At 40.8% G+C, this 19735-nt stretch overlaps 1 long non-coding RNA gene across 2 annotated transcripts in view; it reads right to left on the minus strand.

The window, feature by feature from the left end:
• Positions 1-17812, minus strand: part of LOC143323042 (uncharacterized) — a 104310-nt gene extending 86498 nt beyond the window's left edge. Inside the window, exon 1 of one of the 2 annotated variants that reach the window (XR_013077379.1) lies at positions 17315-17812. This is a non-coding gene — a long non-coding RNA (uncharacterized LOC143323042). The remainder of the gene's footprint in view (positions 1-17314) is intronic. The other variant, XR_013077380.1, reaches the window with a different exon arrangement.
• Between the last annotated feature and the right edge of the window lie 1923 nt (positions 17813-19735).

Consider the following 19735-nt stretch of genomic DNA (forward strand, 5'->3'; position numbering starts at 1 on the left):
TGCCTCATGAACAGTGTTTTGAACACTGGCAAACAATGCATAATTTCAGGCCCCCATTTTGGCAACATAAACTTTACTTGATTAAGGCAACTGCGCTAACAGAGTGGATCTCTTTAAACATGACTACCTCCATGGAAATCATGCATCATCAAGGTGTCTACACACCACCAGCAGCAGTTCAGCTTCATCACGCACAGGTAGAGTGCGATCTCAATATCGTGTGTATATGCTGTCCATCACACATGAAATCCACTTCATTTGTTGTTTGTGTGTAAACATGTGCCTAACGCAAATCAACTCCTAAAAACTAACCATAAATGGTTGATGAAATGTATGGCAGTGATGAGAAAAAATGCTGTGTTACACCATCATTGCAAGTACCTGAACGACTCAGTCCTGTTCCTGAACACTTAAAACAAGCAGCTTGATACCTCTGAGCTACAAAGCTTCATTTGCAAATATGGAGATGCTATTTGGGCAAATGAGACAGCAAACATGCATCAAGGCTGTTTTCTGTTTTTGCACTACTGAAGTGGAACTTCAACAGGACAGCAGAATCCCTCGGTATCCTCAAATGCAGATTAAGATTCACCCCCCTCAAAGAGTGACTGGATTGACGGGAACCACCGCGTTAAAGCTTTGTATTGCCTATGGTGAAAAATTTTCTGCTGTTCTACATCAGGCCCCTAATGTTTACTCCTTCAGCTCAAAATAGCATATATCACTGTCACGTTTCGTCTTTGTTTACACGTACTCTTCTCGTTGTACAATGTCTTGACTTTATGCATGTCTCATGCTTTATTGTGTATTATTTTTCTCTTTTGACTTTCTCCATTGCCTCTGTTGTTTGCCTTTGCTATCAGTTCAGCTTTATCATTTGCATTATACATACCTTCTGCCAAACTGAAACAGACGCCTGTACACATTAAACAGTAGCATGGACATCAGACAGATGGAAATAAAGTATAGTATATGGTATAAATCAAACACTATGTAAACACTATTTTGGCACATGCAAATCTACAGTGACTATTTGACTTTTTGTCAAGTTTCTCACATGCACTACTCGTGTCAGAACATTAGACTATATCTCACTGTCTTGCAAGTGAATTTGCCCGTTTTCAGTGTGTCAGATTCACATATATTCCCTCATTAATTCTAGTTATAATAAACCTTTAAGTTGAAGGCAATGCAAGTGTGTCTTAAATTTCGATTCTTATACTTACACCATTTAAATTCAACCCAGCTCTAAGTTGTTCATCACAAACAGGCACACTATTGTCTTGTAGCAAGGTGACTAAAGCACTGCAATAATTTGCATGAGAAACCACTGAGGTGGACATTGAGTGCTAATTCCATGCAGCGTTGACCTGCTTCTAGCTGTCCCAAACAATCAATAGTATAAGATAAAAATGCAGAGGCCAGCTGCAGGTGTTGAAGCACGTCTTTACCCTGCCGGTATATCTATGTGCATGTGTGCACATCTAAGTCCTTCATTTCCAAGATAGCCAGCACAAATTAAGACAAAGATACATGTAGTACAAATATGAAAATAATGCACAGATTCATCAAAGAGTCAGCGGAAGTATGAGAGGCCTCAGCTTTCCATTGGATTTCTGCACAGAGCTTTGGTTTCATATATGGTCTGAATAAAGCATGAATAAAGGAAAGAAGGATACAAGTTAGTGTATTAATTACAACAGATAATTTCAACCATGAAATCTACTTAACTTAAATTTACAGATGGCCTTTCTCTCTCTTCAGAGTCATCATGTTTCCACATTGTCAAATAAATAGAAGTTTCTGCACTGGAACGATCTCCTGCCATTTTTACAAAATTAGTGCAGCTAATGTACCTTGCAAAAGTCTTCTTTGCAGCAAAAGTGCAGCATTAACAGTAATGGATCATTTGCTGCAAATCATTTGTGATCAGTTTACGGGCTAAATGCATACAACATGACATCCTATGGATGTCATTAACACACAGAAAAATGACTGCCATTTATAATAATAACATGTCTAATTTCTACTTAAAAGCTAAACATGACAAAATCATTAACTTTCAAGCTATAGCTCTGAAGATTATACCCTTTAACAAAAGTCAACTTTGCTAGAAATCAATCTAACAAGACAAAAGGTGAAAATGGTCTGTCCACCTAATGCTGTGGTAGGGTAATGCCTCTGTGGTGCTTATTTGACATGTTTTGTGAGATTGTACTGTTTTAAGCCACCACACATGCACACACACACACACACACACACACACATAAAGACTCACCCAGCAGCTGCATCCAACCTCTCCAAAAACCGCCTGCTGTCTGCCACGCCCTCCTAAACCCTTCTCCCTCCATTCTGCCATTATGTACAAAGTCCGGGTGGAGCTACAACCTCCAGGATCTAAGCTCCAGGCAAGCCCCTCACATCACAGCATGGCTGCCCCACATTCCTCTCACTTATCTGGGGTAGCTGAGCACAGATGGCCCCCTGAGAGAGGTGTAGATATCGAATTGGCAGGGAGGCTTTGGGGAGGTCTGCTGGCCGCCAAAATAATTACCTGTCACACGGGGCGATAGTTTGTGGTGAGAAAAAGTCATTTTTACACCATGAAATAAAGAAGTCTAGGGGATAGTCTTCTTATCCCCCCTCTCTAGCCTTGCTTTAATTTACTGCGCTCTCATACGCCTATCTTCCATCATTGCACTTCCTCTTGCTAGGCTGGTCTCTCACATTTCTCCACAATTCATTACCAACTGTCAATCATGTGTCTGGCTTGGCAGGCTTACACATGAAACACTCAAGCAACTACAGGCAAGAAGTATGATGTACAAGAAGCAAAATAAGACACAGAATATAAAAATATATATATATATATATATATATATGGATAGATAGATACTTGACTTGCTGTCAGTGAATTTTGATGAAGTCACACTTTATATGCACACATGCATGAACAAGTTTACTACCACACCATCACAAGTAGCAGTGTAATCAAATCCAAATAACTACGAGAAAAATGAGTCATTGACAACATTTTTTAATAACAAAAACAAGACCAAAGTGACCTTTGAAAACAAAAACTATGATTAGCTGTATTGGCAATGGAAAATAAATGTGATACAGATGAATGGACATATGAACTAAGTGGACAACATACTCAATAACGTGCATGCATCTATGGAATCTCACGTTACACTCTTGACTGACAAGCGTATCAAAATATCTCTGCTGCAAAGTCTCTATTTCTCACAGGTTGATTTAGCTGCTCGGCCTGTTGCACTGATGAGCAGCATTTTGCATGTCAGCAACGTAATGTCTCTGCCAGTAATTTCAGCTATGGTAACCAGTTACTGGAGGTAAAAAAGATAACATATTTATGCACTGAATTCATTAATAATACCACAGGAAATTAGACAAGAAACTCTAACAAAACAGCTGTGACAAACCATGAAAACAGGCAGGCCAACGAAAAGCCAAGCTGACAATAACTTAATCCACGGCTATAACTGTGGGTGGAACTTCATCGTTACTTTCAGCTGGCTAGATTTCCTGTAGTCTTGGAATCAGTAGGGAGGAGTGCCGGATGAATCTTGACTGTCAACCATCTAACTTTGTGATGTTCACTAAGGGAATATTACTGTGTTAATGTTATTTTCCAAATTTTGGCTGCATATCTCATCACCCTTACTGCAAAGCCACCGATAGACAGAACAACACCTGACACGACAAAAAAAAAAAATCTCACTAATAAGCTTTAATAGTATGCAGTCCAAAACTCAGCATCAAATTTCAAAGTCCTATAAGACAAACGTACAAGACAAATGTTCTTCGGACAGAAGATCACAAATCAAAAACAGCCTTCCTGAGCTGTCAAACTTAAAGCCTGCTGACTGACGGACTGGGACATGGAGGGTGGAGCAGTTGGAGAGGAGAAAACATTCATTTTAGCTCACATGCACCTCTCACACGCCTCACGACAAAATAAACATTATCTGTGGTGCTTGGCCCCATGCCAGCTTTCAAGGAGAAACAGCCAGCAAAGAAAGAATAAATAAATCCATCTGTCTCCATCAGCCCTGTGTCATGCTGCTGCTTAGGGCCTGTCACATCTATCAGTTAAGTTTCACTCAACTGAAACCTTTAACTAAACACAGCACCTCAGATGATTACTGTATACTTACTACAGAGTAAGACCGGACATGGTAGCTACCACTGCTCAAGCTGAAAGGCTAGATTTTCTTCTCCTTAAACCAAATCAAACAAAATACAAAACATATCCCTCCATTTGATTTGTTCGTGGTGAGGACTGTAAAGCTTTCGATTGGCTAGATCAGTATCAGTTTAGCAACTGAGCAGTTAAATAGACATTCATCATTATAAAATATGGGAGGTGGTTTATTTAAAGCAGCTGTAATCCAAGAAAAAAATTCATCAGCCAGCTCTGCAGCTTCCCTAAGGTCTATTGAGCTTTTTATGGTCTTTTATGACCCACAACTTTGCTATTTCATTCGTGTCATTTTCAGCACACCATGCAGCTCTTTCCTCTACAAAAGCCTTACAAAACACTGTACACTACCTGTCCAGCACCAAACAGCAAACAGTTAAAGTTCACCGCTGGTGAGTGAGCAGAGTGGAGCATTCAGCAGCTAAAGATGCAAATACTTCCTTAGGTGGGGACTAAAAACAGAGCTAAAAGGTGGGTGAATGTTGGATTTGCAGATGTTGCATTTATAGCTTGTTGGACCGATAAACATTATCAGGATTTTTTTTTCTTCTTAGAAATGTATCAGTATCAAATATATACAAAAACAGCAGTTTCCAAAGACCCCTATAGATCAAACAAGGTGCAGGTGGCTGGGTTGCAGCTCAGACCTCTGCAGTACCCATGGGATATAGCCCTGGGCCTCCCCAGCCTACACAACCCTCCACCCACACCACCTTTGGGATTCAGGGTAGTTTAATCATATTTAACAATGCTGCTGGTTTACTTTCCTTTCTGCCAGGGGCCAAATGTGACTGCCCTGTAATTGCTTCCATATTCCCCCTGCACTGTACAAATGTAAATAGCTTGAATGGCAGGTAGCTCAGGCTCCTCCTATAGAAAACACACGATCCTACTGTAAACAGGATTTTTCTGTTTGAACCCTATGCACCCTCCACACTCCCTCCCCGACACCTAATATATAACGTGTGTGTCTCTGAGGAATGCTTTGAGAGGCTTGATGGATTCTACACCGACCGTAACTCCCGTTATGAAGAAATAAACAAACATGATTGAATTATGATGCAAGGCGCCTATGAATTTTCCAACACACTTTGGTCTTGTGTCTTTTTTTTATCAATCTGAGGGCATGTTGCTGCTCTCTCTGGGGCCGTCAACAACATTAGTTTGGCTGGAAATAGCCGTCTCCTGTTTCCCTGAATTACCGCTGTGGGTGGATGTTGAAAGCAGTTTGAAAAATAGCACCTCTCATTTCTTTGTCTTTCCTGAAACAGGACACTGAACAGGAAAATGTGGCATAGTTAAGAAGAGTAACCGCTAATTAAATTTGTCCACCTCAGTCAGTGCGTGAAACTTTTGCTGCTAATAACATAATTAAATTCGATCATATATTTCCAATTTCCTGTGCAGCTGCATTTACATTCCGCTAAAAATCCACATTCCTTTACCAACACAAGGTCTTTTACTGAGCAAATGTTTGTGTTGCAAACATCTTTTATAAATGTGACAAATCCAGCTCTGACTCGTAGGAGGCCTCAAGGACACATAGGAGGATGGCAAAGGGTTCAATTCACATCTCTAAAGAATAAATGCTCTCAATGCTACTCAAGGTTACACACACAGAATGAGTCTATTCATAAAAATTCACTACTACCTTATCAAGGTCATTCCCAAAATTACCATTGAGGTATCTGCCCTCAACCCTTAGTATCTGATTACTCCTGTATAATTACTTGGCTTGAGATTCGACATGTAATTTGTCTTTTTCAGGCATGAGTGAAATTCTCATAATACACTTTGCTGTAAACACTGTCAGTTCACAAGCACACGGTGCTCCATGAAATTCTCTACATACTTGCATCATTTCCCACGTTGCCTTAGAACCATCATGACGTTGACATTTTTGGATTTTGGTGAAATGTTTTGACAACTACTGTGTGCCATGAATTGTGGTACAGATATTTTTGATCATTTATATTTTGAGATCCCTTAAATTCATCTTGCACAATCAAGATCAAGGTCAAAATTTTGCTTAATGACCAAATTCCTGAAAACCTAATGATATTCCCATCAGCCTCAGCTGTACTTTAGCTGTAGACTCTTGTTTCTAACCATGATCCTTCACTAACCTTAATAAAGTGTTTGAGTTTATCCACATCTTAACCAAAGTTTGCCATAAGCATGGTGTATTTGCCATGTCCAAATGTTGTAGAAAGAAAGACTTTAACATTGCTGTTTTTTTAATGCAATCTGCAGTTTTGCAGGTCCAATATCAATGTTCTTGTCTGGCAGTAGAGTTGTTTTCAATTGACTGCTTTAGCTTCTGTTCATATTTAGGTTTAAATAGAAAAAATGCATTAAATAATTGGAAAATGATTGTGTTTTGGCCACTATTATGATCTAAATTAAAGCTATTCATACTGATGTAATATATCAAGTACACGTCTCTTCAAATTCAGAAATCTTTGTGGTATTCTTATCAATCAAACCTTAATGACAAGTTGGAGATGGGATACTTCCCTTCAGTCCTTGCTCAGCTTCAGATTTACCAAGCCAACATCCTCTAACACCTAGGAACTCCAGCCAAACAGAGAGCCGTGGTTTGCACCCTGTATCGAGGCCTATCCAGTCCAGTCTAGCACAGTCCGGCCAAAGGCCAGACTCACTGGGGTATTTCAGCTGAATTCGATTTCACCTCTGGCCTCTGTCGCGACAGCTTGAGCCGTGGCTACACAAAAAGCCAAGTTTCACATTGAACGTGAGAACCCCCTCATCTCCTGACCCCTATTATCATATGAATGGACCAGAAAATGGAACTGGGATCAAAGAGGGAGACACGGAGTGAGTGAGAGCAGGCAAAGTGATTCATTTTTAGAATGCTTACTTTACCTTTTCCCACTCACTGAGAATACAAATATGTCTCTTCATGCCTCTCTGAGACAGACATACACATACCAATGTCACCCAAGGGGTCATATGGAGAGGATATTAGAGCTGTTCATTGTCCTGAAGCTTTGAAACCAAACCTGTGACCTCAGAGGAAAGTGGCACTTATCCTTAGGCAGAGCATTGTGAGCATATGTGGCTATAAGCTCATAACATCACTAGTTTTAGATTAAATAGAGGAAAAGATCCATCAGCTCAGTCCACCTCAACTGCACTTTTGTGTCTTGTTAAACCTCATTTTTCTAAATCAGCTTCTACTATGAGCAATGAAATTGAAGAGACTGAACATTTTCTACCAAAGTTTGACCAATTTCTGTATTTTTCTTTTTTAAACTGTGCTCTTCCAGATGGTTTTAGGTGCACAGGGCTCAGCTGTGTTTCTGTTCTTCTGTGCAACAGCCAGGATTTAGCAACATCTGAATCAGAATTTGTTGACAGTGGTTGGTTTGTTTGGTCACAGTCAAACAAATCTGATCAAAGCACAGTCTTGAGTGTTAAACTCTTAATAAATAAGATGCTTATTGCATCATAAATGTTTAATGTTCTGCCAAAATATATGCAATTTCTTTCTTTTTTTCAGACGTAATGTTCAAATTAAAGGATGTACAGTAAATACTGGCACAAAGTATAAGTAAAATAACAGCATTAGTAGAAGTATTTTTTGTTGGCCTTCCTTAATCTCAAATTAGTTATTTCAGTCAACATTTTTTTGTTGTTTTTTTTTTTGTTACAGTAGTTAGCTTTTATTTATAGCACCCACATTTAATCTGCACACAGAAGTTAGTGACTGTTAGTATCAGCGTTGTCCTCCTTTAACCCTGCAGCACAGATGGGGAAACGACGAGGTGAAAATAAAGGCATGGCGGGGGGAGTGCAGGTGGCGGCGTTGGGGTTTAGGGTAGAGGAGCAGCAAGAAGAGACAGAAACAGTCTGAGAGGAGCTGCAGCCACACCCAGGAAGAACTGAGCACGCTGCTGCTTGATGGGGGCAGTAAGGGGGGCATGTTACAGTGAGTGCATGAAGGTAATGGTGATAAAAATGGAATAGACAGTGAAATTGTCTGGGAGTTTGACCATGAATTATGGGCTTTTAAAGGGCAATGTGAATATTTTTTCCAAAAAATTATAAAATATGCCACAGACATTTGGGGCAAATATTACGTCATCATAAAATGGACCATGAACGATCAATCAAACTACTAAATATAATGATGAATAATTAATCATTTTACAGAATAGTTCCAGAATGCATACAGGATATATTCACTGATTTTCATTAAAAGACCAAGCTCTGAGCCACATGTTAACACCACTACAGGAACACAGAGCGCTGCTTGTCTGTGCCCTTCAGCGTGAGGCCAGAGGTGAAGTGTGGCAGCTCGAGAGGGACACTTGATCTATAACTGAGATAAAAGATAAGAGACAGATAGTGATAAGAACAACACCACGTACACTGTGAACACACCATATGCTCTTAGCGTTTCTGATGTGAAAACAGGACCAAAAACTGCTTCCATTTTCACCTGCAGCACTTCATGTCCCCTCTCCTCTTTTATTTAGTCTGCTGAGCACCGAACTGTCAAGATTCAGTCCAGTTAAGTACAGATACTTTAAATGTCTTTCACTAAGCAAAAAACGCATTCAGCTGAATAACCCGCTGAGTGTTGGGTACAGGGATGTAGCTAGAGTTTTAACTTCATTTGAACATCCAGGATAAAGTGAGCAGTACCAGACTGATGGGGCAACATACTGTATTTTCACTTCAGCACACAAACCACAAATTTTCATGTCACACCCTGTAAAAAAAAAAAAAAAAAAGACCCTTTTTTCGTAACTAGCCCAGAAATTTCAGTTTTTGTGAAATAATGACGGGATTGTTGCCACATCTAGTTGAGTTTAAACTTTAGGTCTTTGGGGGTAAGGTCAGTTTTATGTTTTGGTCAGCATTTCACAAACTTTTATTTGAAACACGATCGCCTGAGTCCAAAAATGTTCATTCGTGGACTGGCAAAAAACATGTTTATTTTAACATAGATGAATCCATTTGTCTTCCTTTTATGTTTACATACATATGAAATAAATGCATTATTTCATTGTAAGTAGCACTGAGTCAGTAAAGGCAGAAAAAACTGAAAAAAATGAATGAATTTTGGTGGTGTGCCTCATGCTGTTGACTGCTTAGAGGTAACATAGAATGCTATAAAACAGATATTTGGAATAAAAGGGCTTAAAAGTGTAGAATATATAGATTTGAATAAATGACTATATTCGGCAGTCGTCGTTGAAGATAACTTTTTCTGCTGTTTCATTTAGTATGAGGAAAAGTAATTTAGGCAAGTGATCAGAGACAGAGCGACTGGCTAGACATAGCCCTGCCTCTCCCCTCCCTCCTCCTCCCCCTGCATCAGAGCCCGTGGTCATTATTGCCCTCCAGACTGCTTTTATCATCTCTATAAATCTCTGCTGGCTCAGACACGGCGTAATGAGGAGAGCTGTGAGGCTGTCAACCTGCAACTCTCACCCCCGCCGAGGGAGAACGGAGGGGTATGAAAAAAAAGGTGGAGGGAGGCTGGAGAGAGACAGACAGAGATGAAGAGAGGGAGAGAGTTAAAAAGAGAGAGGGCAGGAGTGGGTTATACTCGCACCCACCACCACCCCCACACATACACCCGCTCACACTCACGAACACCACGCAGATTCAGTGTGAGGTGGGAGACCATTCAGACATTATATTCAGCTTAGAGGCTTGAGTCTAGAGAAGCAAGAGTCATGGTGGTCAGATTGAGAATAATCATCTTTCAAATAAAAGCTTTCAGCTCTTCAAGACACAATCTCTGACCTTTTCATCTGAGCTGTCCGTTTTTCTCCTCTCTATCTCTGATGTCACCTGAGTCAGCCTGCAGCCAGTTCATGACCGTTATTTACATTTACTGCAAAAGGCCTTTCCTGGCATCAAGTCCTCTGGTGCACAGGGAACGATGCGCTTTACATTTCTGCTTTCTTTATATGAAATGAAGAAGAACTGAGTGTTTTGTGTGAGTAGCAAAAATCCATTAACTGACCAAAGACTAGAGTGCTACCCAAAAAATAAAAGGAGAAACTATTGGACACTCTTGAATTGACAGGCGATCTCTGAGAGGTGTGGTATCATCAGGTCATTCCTTCAGAGCATCAGGAGGAAAAGTTTTTGACAAAACACTAGTGAAATCACTTCACTTAGCAAATGTTGTTTTCAAATGATTAATTCCCACATTTCACTTACTGACTGACTGGTTCTTGTGACGTTTTATTCCATCTCCCCCTCCACAGTTGTTATGGACAGTTTGGCTTTAACACAGCTTTATTTTGATCTTGGACTGACTTACGGGAATGTACTTCAGGATTTGGCTGCTCGACACAATGCCATTAATCTTCTCTTAAAAGTATGTCATAGAATAACAAATGTTTTCACTGTGAAAGCCTTTTATCATATTATGGATATCAGTCCATAAAAACGCAGCACCAGTAGCACTACACTGCAACAGATGCACCTTCACAACCTGGACTAATTATTGCACATGGAACAGTGACAAAGCAAAGTAAATTGAGGGAGTAAATCATACATTCATGGAGACAGTTTCTGAAAATTAGGGTTTGTACTACAACATCTAACAAACAAACATTCAAAACAACATTCTGCGAACAAATTCAGTGCAGTGTACTTTGCCTATGGAGGCAGTATGCAAGCCCATAATTTGTCATTTGAGGACAGAAATCTAATCTAATCTAAACTAATCTGAGGGAAAGATGTACCCATATAGTCTACCTATATGTTTGCATTGCATATGACACTTTCAGGGCTCCATAACTTTGGCATGGATATGTTAAAAATACTCCACACGTCATATTTGTCATGTTTCACATGAAGCCCTTGTGTTTCTCCATAACATGAAATATGTGCAACAATCAAAGTATAAGGTCAGAATAAAACCTGTTTAGATATTATCAATTTAGAGCTGAGCAGTCAAAAACTCAGCTAGTCACCTGGCAACATCAGCAAACAACCCCACCACTGTAGTTACCATTTGAGTCAAATACTGCTGAATTCTGATTGGTGCACAGAAGTGTCACCTTTCTGTAACAAAGTCAGCCAGAAGAGCACAGAAGAAAACAAATCACTCAAGTGAAAGAATCAGACAGTTCTAACTTTGCCAGAAATGTATGTGTTCATGAAGGAGGCCTTTAGATCTAATAAAGAGCAAATTGTGAAAATATGTTATTTTTGCAGCAGGGACCAGTGTAGCCACAAGTGACATTTACAGGTGAGCAATAAATGATGAAACCTGGTGTAACTGCAGCAGAGTTAGCAAACATTATCCACCATTAGCTACTGGTCATACCAGACCAAGTAAGACTGTAGCAACAAAATCTATGAGGGTGTTGATTCGAAGAAGTGTTTTTATTACTCATGAATTCAACTTACAACACTAAATACCAGAAAGAAAGAAAGAAAGAAAGAAAGAAAGAAAGAAAGAAGAGAAGAAGAAAGTGGAAAATTTAGCTGTATATTTTACCCATTACTCATTTATTTGTTTCTCAGGTTGCACAAAAGAACCTCCATTAATTTTTATGCTATTTTTGATATTTATTACTTTACAATCAGTATTACTACAGACATATATTATATTGTATTTTTGGTGTTATTTTAATGTTTGCACATTATATTTGAACTGCCAACTTGCAGTAAATAAGAAGAAAACTGTACTGACCAGATATTATTCAACCTTCACAGGATAAATGTTGTTGTTCTGCATCATCTGAAAACGTTCTAACATTATTAGTGTTCACCTTGTTTAAACGTCTTCTGTTACTATTCAGTCCACCACAGTCCCCATCACATCTCTATGACTTACACTAACGAAGATTCTGCAACAATAATTTACACTGTCCTCTCCAAGTATGTTGAGCCCACACAATGCTGAATGAATGTGTCATACTGTTTGATCAGGCCTATCAGTGTAGTCAGACAATGACATGATGCTGGGACACACGATGGAGGGGTTTGATGGGTCCAGTTCTGCCCCGGGCCCAAACAAGATCTGCACTGGCCCTGCACAAGCCCATCTCACCTCATCTCAACTGCTGTTCAAAAATACATCCAGAGGAGTGATGTAGTGAGGTGTGATTAGAATCTATGTCTTCAAAAAAAAAAAAAACCTGCCTTCCTGTCAAAAATCTTTTTAAGGATGTACTAAAACTGTCCTTGCATACTGCGAACGTGCCTTTTTTTTCTAGGAACTGCGCGTACACAGCAGCTGGCTGGTACAACTGCTCAGGGCGAAAAGTAACAAACAGCTCTAGAGAGATAGACCAGTGCTGACCTCAGTGACAGTGTCGTTTTTTTGTGTGTATGTGTGTGTGTGTGTGTGTCTGTGTGTGTGTGAGGCCGACAGAGAGAGACAGAGAGTGGAAGCCAGCTGAACTCTTCTACCTTTCAGCTCTGAGTGTTGTTTCTGATGTCAGACAGGAGAACCTTACGTCGATGCTGACGCCCGTGCAGCTGATAAACCAAACACACTCTCTGACAGTTGTTACATAGTATGGACTTTGACCCACGCCAAACCTCACAACAACAGCCTCGTCATCCAGTGTCAGCTCGGCGCTTCCTCCAGTCCGGTCTGATGCCCTCCCACACTGTCGGGAGCTGTCTCCAAACCGCCCACTCCCGCTTATGTAAGGGGATAATCCTGTGCAGTCATTAAAATGATGCACGGCACTGGAGGTGTAGAAGCACATAACTATTTGATGCCTATGGTGACATCAGTGCATTAATGTTTGATAATCATAATACCTCACTGATGATTATACCTCCATACTTGGCCAAAAAATCCCCTTCTAACTTAACCCCCTGCAACCTTGGCGGTCTTCTCTAAAGTGCAGGAGACCATTTGAAGAGCTGCAGCTCCTCTGACACTTCAGTGACCCCTGCTTCTCCAGACTCCCTGACTCTTTCTCAAACATCTCAATCACCTTCCCCTCTGGTAAAAACAAAAAAAAAACCTCCTCATTTCACATGAACGCTCACTGTGTGGCTCCTCCAGCAGAAACAAAAAAGGCAGCCTCTCCATCATCGTGCAAACCATAAGCTTTCCTTTATCTCCCCTCCCTCATTAAACTCTGAATATCTCAGCAGAGAGGCAGAAAGAGGAGAGAGAGAAAAGTGATTCAATTCTGCCGGAGGAATAAAAGCCCCTTGAGGTTGCCATTTTGAATGTGTGCCATGTTGAGCAGGCTGGATCCAGAGATCACCGAGACAACAAAGCAGGGAAGAATAGCCTATAGACAGAGCTCCAGGCCAGCTGACCCACTGTAGATAATGTACCATGGATGTCATGTCATTGTACTGAGAGGCTGGAGTCATGATGATGACCCATCACGACCTCGGAGGGAGGCGGGCAGAGGCAGGGGAAGGAGCTGTGAAAGGGAGGTCAGAGGGAAAACATGGCACCAGACTTGATATCTCTATTCAAATGCTGCACTGGCAACCTGGTCGCATTGAATGCAGCCCAATACACCAGCAGTCCTGGGAAGAGGAAGACCAGAGAAAGGGGACACAAGAAAAGAAAAATGGGTTTGACATTCAGGCAGGCAGGCTGAGGGAGGTAACAAGTTCACGGCCCTTTCAGAGAACATGGCCGCCTGCTGTGTGATGGATCATGGAGCCTCAGATGGGCCATCAGGGGTGGGACCCAGGGTGAAATGCATGGGAACCCAGTCTCCCAGGAAGAAGGGAGTCATCCTGACGGCTAAATAAATGAACCCTGGTGGTTCTGATACAAGCAGCTCCAACAGCTTTCTAAGTTGCCCCATATGGAGCAACAATACTGCTGCTAAGAAATGACAAGACTGATGCTTCTGACAGCAGCTCTATGCCCGCCGCAAGGATTGATTCACTGCATTTTATCATGCATTTATGTCCTGAATGATGCTTGCAAATGAATGCAGTTGAGTTGAAAAGGTGATTACTGACAAAATAGACACAATAGTGGACCTGGCTAAAGCTGACAGGCCAGACCCTTTAATTAAAATGAGGCAAACCTGATTAGTGGAGGCTTACAGGGGCACTCCTGCACTTTTAGTCTCCAGCATGAGTCAAACTTCAAAAACACTTGATCCTACATTTCCCATAATGCAACTCAGCAGCACCTTTCATTCCTTTGTCTTTCAAGCTGCAATAATCCCATTTTTTGCATCCTAGGATTTCTGTAAAAACTTCTCTTTAGAAGGCTCCTCCAGAGCCAGAAAAGACATCAATGACAAATTGGAAAATTCCACAGTTCTTTACTGCAGAAGTGTTGTTGTGATATGTTCACATTAGTTGTCAGGAACTACATGAAAAAAAATTAATTCCTTTGCAAAAAATTCTGTCTGAATTTAATGTCTGAAATAAACTCACATTTTCATAAAAAAATTTAAATAAAAATTGATTTGTTCAGCAGCTCTCTCTCTCTCTCTCTCTCTCTCTCTCTCTCTCTCTCTCTCTCTCTCCTTTTGTGAGACAAGAATGTTAACTTCTTACAAATTAATTTAAATTGTCAACAAACTAGAGAAAAACACATCTGCCACAATGTGCCCTTCCTAAAACATCGTTCAAGTGTTTTTCATAATCACCTGTCCTGAAAACCTAATTAGAAACCTAAAAAGTGTAGCTGTTGCATTATAATGAACAATAAACCATGCAGCTGACTTTTTAATCTCACCTGAATCACAGCCCTTAAGCGAAAGCGTCACACTGGAGGTAAAGATCAAGGCAAATTTGTCCTTAAATTATTTACTACACGTAAAGACAATATGGTGCATATGAAACTGGAATATTGAACAAACACATATTGTAACCATTTCAAGAATGAAGACAGAGCAGAGAGGATCAGCTGCAGTATGTCTGGTATGCCAGAGATGACAACAGCCACCAGGACTGTTAACATGTTTAAGTCCTGCTTATCACTGAGAAGAGGGAGGCAGGAATTTAATTCTGACAACGCTTTCATCATTTCTGTCTCCATGACTTCAACAGGAACTGTGAGAAATGACATAGAACTATTTACATATTACCAGTTAACCAACATACATGTTGAGGGTATTTAGAGGTGAAAGCATAAACTGTACATTTTAATATGAAATTGTGAAGCAAACTGAATAATAGCATTTTTGAAAGAAAACATGTATTATTTGCAACATCTTCACTATAGAGTTTCGTGTGTGTGTGTGTGTGTGTGTGTGTGTGTGTGTATATATATATATATATATCTACAGTGTATTTTCGAGGGACTTGATTTTCCATTTTTACAATGCATTATATGCTTTACTAACGTGAGTATAGTTTTCTCATTTCAACATGCCATAAAAGTATGACGGCTTATTTACCTGATGATGCTGTTATGGTGTATTTCAGCAGTTTATGATATGATAAATTGTACATATAAATTATATCTACAGAGTTCATTGTACATATTAACTGTAATTACAAGGTTCACATTTTATGGGTTGTTTTTTTTTTTTTTTTTTTTGGTTTACCATTTTGTAGCCACATGACCTGCCAGGTGGCCCCTTTTGGCAGATACTTGCAAGGTGTGTGTTTGTTGTCTAAAGAAGGGCTTGCACCCGGAATGTCACATGGTGGTACACTAATAGATTTTCAGTGTGTGGTAGAGTGCAGACTTCATTTTTGTGGGGGGGTTTTATTGTATGTCATCTTGATCTCTGGGAAATTGTAATCGGACATTTTAAAAGCAAAAAATTATTTGATTAATTGAGAAAACAATCAGCAGATTTAAAAGTAGTATTGGTTGTAACCCTAGTAACCCAAATTGCCACAGTGAAGCAGTTGAAAAAGATATGCAACAGTAAAATCTAATTACAGAAAAAAAAATGTTGCTACCACAGTGTAATAATAATAATAATAATAATAATAATAATAATAATAATAATAACCTGTAAATACAAAAGTTACTCTCCTCTCCATAGTGCCATAGGATCTGTGGTACGTCCCACTTTCACAACCAATAATAAACCTGTCAACAATAAGTCTCCTGGGAAGCCACTGCTGACACTTCGTTGTCAATGGCAAGGCATGCTGGGATAGCTAATGGGACAGGCCCTCGGGGGTGCCTTGGACGAAGGACAGCCCTAGACAGGTGAGCTGTCTGACAGCTCTCATATGAAATAAACAGTTATCAATCATAACCTCTGTGCCTTTCTGGACTTAAAATCACAAACTGATCTCTGTTGTAAAAAACAACTCTGAATTAAAGTTATTCCTGAATAATTCTAAATCTACTCTGATTAAATCCAATGATATTGTTGGATTTGGGAGATTTAAGGTAAAGCCAAAATGGTCTCAATTGAAGGGAAAAAATGTAATAATGAAACATTAACTGCATTATTTTTGGAAATAAAAAATGTAAGTTTTCAGATAAAATGCATGTGATGGGACATCCTAACTGTAAAAATGAAAAATGTTGAGGATAAAAAAGAAAAAGCGAGGCGAGCAACCACACCTGACATACTATCAACTGAAAACACTTTTTTCCAGCTGTCGTCATAACACTAAGAAAAGCTCCTCATTCAGTCCGCACCAATTTGCACAGACACTAGAAAGAGGTTATGACACAAATGCATTCAAAACTCCCTTCACAAAACTTGAAAATGAATCATGTCTTTGTGTCCGCCGCAATCCCTCCCACGTGAGCGAGAGTGAGCACCCATCCCACAGTACATCTCTGTGATTTCTCCCTTATTTTAACCACGTGGCCTCATTCGGCGAGTTTGTCCTCCCTCAACACGTGTACGCATGTGAACATCTGAGCTGATCAACTACACAGTTCCCATATGTAGTGCTGATGGGAGCAGCTGGAGTTTCAGTACTTTCACTCCGCTGTGGGTGACACCGGTCGGATGGTGCTGACAGTCTGTGCTGACAGTCTGTCATTCAGTCCGTCAGTCAGCTTTGTTACACAATCCCTCCCCAGTGCACCCACTATTTCTTAAATTCAAGTACAGGCAGATGTTAAAGCACTGCATGCACAATGCACACTAAGCAGACAGGAGTTTGGAAGCAGAAAAAGCAGGTAAAGAGTGAACAGTTGTTTGGTCTTTCCTGGGCACTGACCTGGACAGCACAGCAAACACACCGCCGGTCAACCTCTCATCTTGCTTTTCTTCTCAGATTTCGCACTCCAGCTCCTTCCTCATTGCCTTTTGAAGTTGGTCCCTCCGCTGTTTCTGAGGTAAAAGTCATTGGCAGAGGAGAGACTGAGGGAGAAGAAGAGGGAGGTGGGGGTGAAGTCTTTCTCGCTTGCTTTTCTTCTTCTTCTTCTTTTCTTTACTTCCCTCTTGTCCTATTTTGCACTAGCTGAAATCTGCACCTCCTCTTGCTCTACCATAGCAAAAAATCTCTCCACACACTCACTACTGGGCGAGGAGAGGAAAAATAACATTGCGAGAGGGAGGGAGGGAGAGAGAGAGAGAGAGAGAGAGAGAGAGAGAGCAGCAACAAAAGTCTGCTCAGTCACCTCGTCTCCCTCCTGTTCAAATTTAGAGGCTGGATCTCAGGCTGCAAGGCGAACTCTACTGGGCATGCCCACAACTGAGAGGCACACTTTGTAATGAACACTCACTTCCTCTCTTGTTCTTGCCTTCCCCCTCCTCCCTCACAGCTCTTTCTCTCCCTCCCATCCCTCCCCTCTCCCTATAGCTCTCAGTTCAGCAGGGATCAGGAGTGCTGCTCCGACCAAAGTCCACCCGGTTCCAAGGAGCATGCCCGACTTTTCACACAAAAACAATCTCACACTTTAAGCACAACAGTCTGAAAAGCAGAGTGTGCAGTAAGGCAAGAAAAATACAACGCAATTTAAAACATTTAGAAAATTCTCTGCTGACAAAGATATTTTCAATCATGAACTTAATCTAACTGCCAAAAATAACTATATTATTGGCTTGCTGCATATTTCCAGTCCATGTAATTCAATCATGTGCACATTAGATGGCTGTCTAGACTTAGGTGATGTAATACCTAATCCAAAACTAATGGACATGTCGCTCAAAATGGCAAAGCAATCAAATACAGTCAATTCTGATAATGAAATGTGCTCACGTGAACAATTTGCTGCATCACTTCTGCTTGAGCGAGATAAAAATATTATCAGGACCTCTGTGGCATACTATTTAAAGTCTGCCTGGACTGGGCTCAAAGACAGAAAGTGATATTGATAAAACTCAAGCAGATACATTTGACAGGTATGTCAGGTATGTGGAATTTGCTGTTTTCAAGCAGCAGTCTGTGTAGAGCGTTGTGTTGCGTATTTCTACTGCGAGTCAGCCTCGTGCCTGTGCTATCTCAGGCTCCCCACGCTGACCCAGATTCTCCCCAGCAAACTATCAGGACACTATGTATCAAAACCAGGCTATGGAATGAGGACAGCGAGTTCAGGGAGCGACAGACAGAGAGAAAGAGAGACAGGCAGAGAAAGTTCCCCCGGCATCTGTATTGTGCTACTCATGGAAAAACACATCTTAAACGCAATCTAAAGTGACAAGGGACAGTTCCAAAAAAAAAAAAAAAAAAAAAAATGCTGAGGAGCAATATTCGTAACATAATATTCGTTAAAAATAATTCAGCTGCCAGAGCTCCCGCTCAGACCTGGAGCTTTGTGGATCCTCTCTGTTGAGACAACAATGTAATCCCATAGATGTACGGAGCAGAGAGTAATCCATCTGGACCATCTGAAGGGTGGCGATAGGGGCCAGGTGGAGGAGGAGGAGGAGGTCCAGACGGCTGCAGGATTGACCCCAAGAGGTCAGAGGTCATGGGAAACAGCGGGTCAATATGAAGATGAGAGTTCAATGTCACGGCTGGATAAGCCAGAGCCGCGTGTGTCCTGGTCGAAGGCAGCTGATAGAGTGATGTGGAGCAGGGGCGAAAGTGTAAAGGGATCAAAATTAAAAGCTACAAAATCAAACAAAGGAAGAGAGGGGCCAGTCAAGCTTGAAGGAGTCAGAGCCGAGCTTCAAGCACAGAAATGCTGTCAGGTTTGATCTAACTGTGTGCGTGTAAACATGGATTTAAGGGTTCAACATACTGAAACATTAAGTTTGTACGAAGCGTCCCCCAACCACATCTTCAGGCAAGAGTCTGTATACTTGTTCAGAACCACACTCAAAGTGGGTAATCCGAATGGGGCTAAGGGTGCGCACTTTTGGAGAGTCTGTCTTCCAAGCATGCGTGGCATTTCCCTCGGTTGTACGCACAAAAAGTGAAGGAGTGAAGTGTTAAGAATGAAAAAAGAGAACTTGAGAGAGATTCCAGCATCAGAAAACAGGTTTCACGACACTCTGAGACAATCCCACAAACACTTTGTTTTAAGCATACTGAAACCTTTATCCTTTTGCAAAGACACACGTCAATATCTCTGTGGATCTACAACACATCGAAGCAAATGAAGTGAGGAAAAGATTTCTCAAATTTCAGCAACAACAGCAACAAACAGGCAGACTGATTCAACTTCCTCTTAGTATCTGGCTTCTAAATGGA

Source organism: Chaetodon auriga, chromosome 7, assembly GCF_051107435.1.
Source record: "Chaetodon auriga isolate fChaAug3 chromosome 7, fChaAug3.hap1, whole genome shotgun sequence".
Classification (NCBI taxonomy): Eukaryota; Metazoa; Chordata; class Actinopteri; order Chaetodontiformes; family Chaetodontidae; genus Chaetodon; species Chaetodon auriga.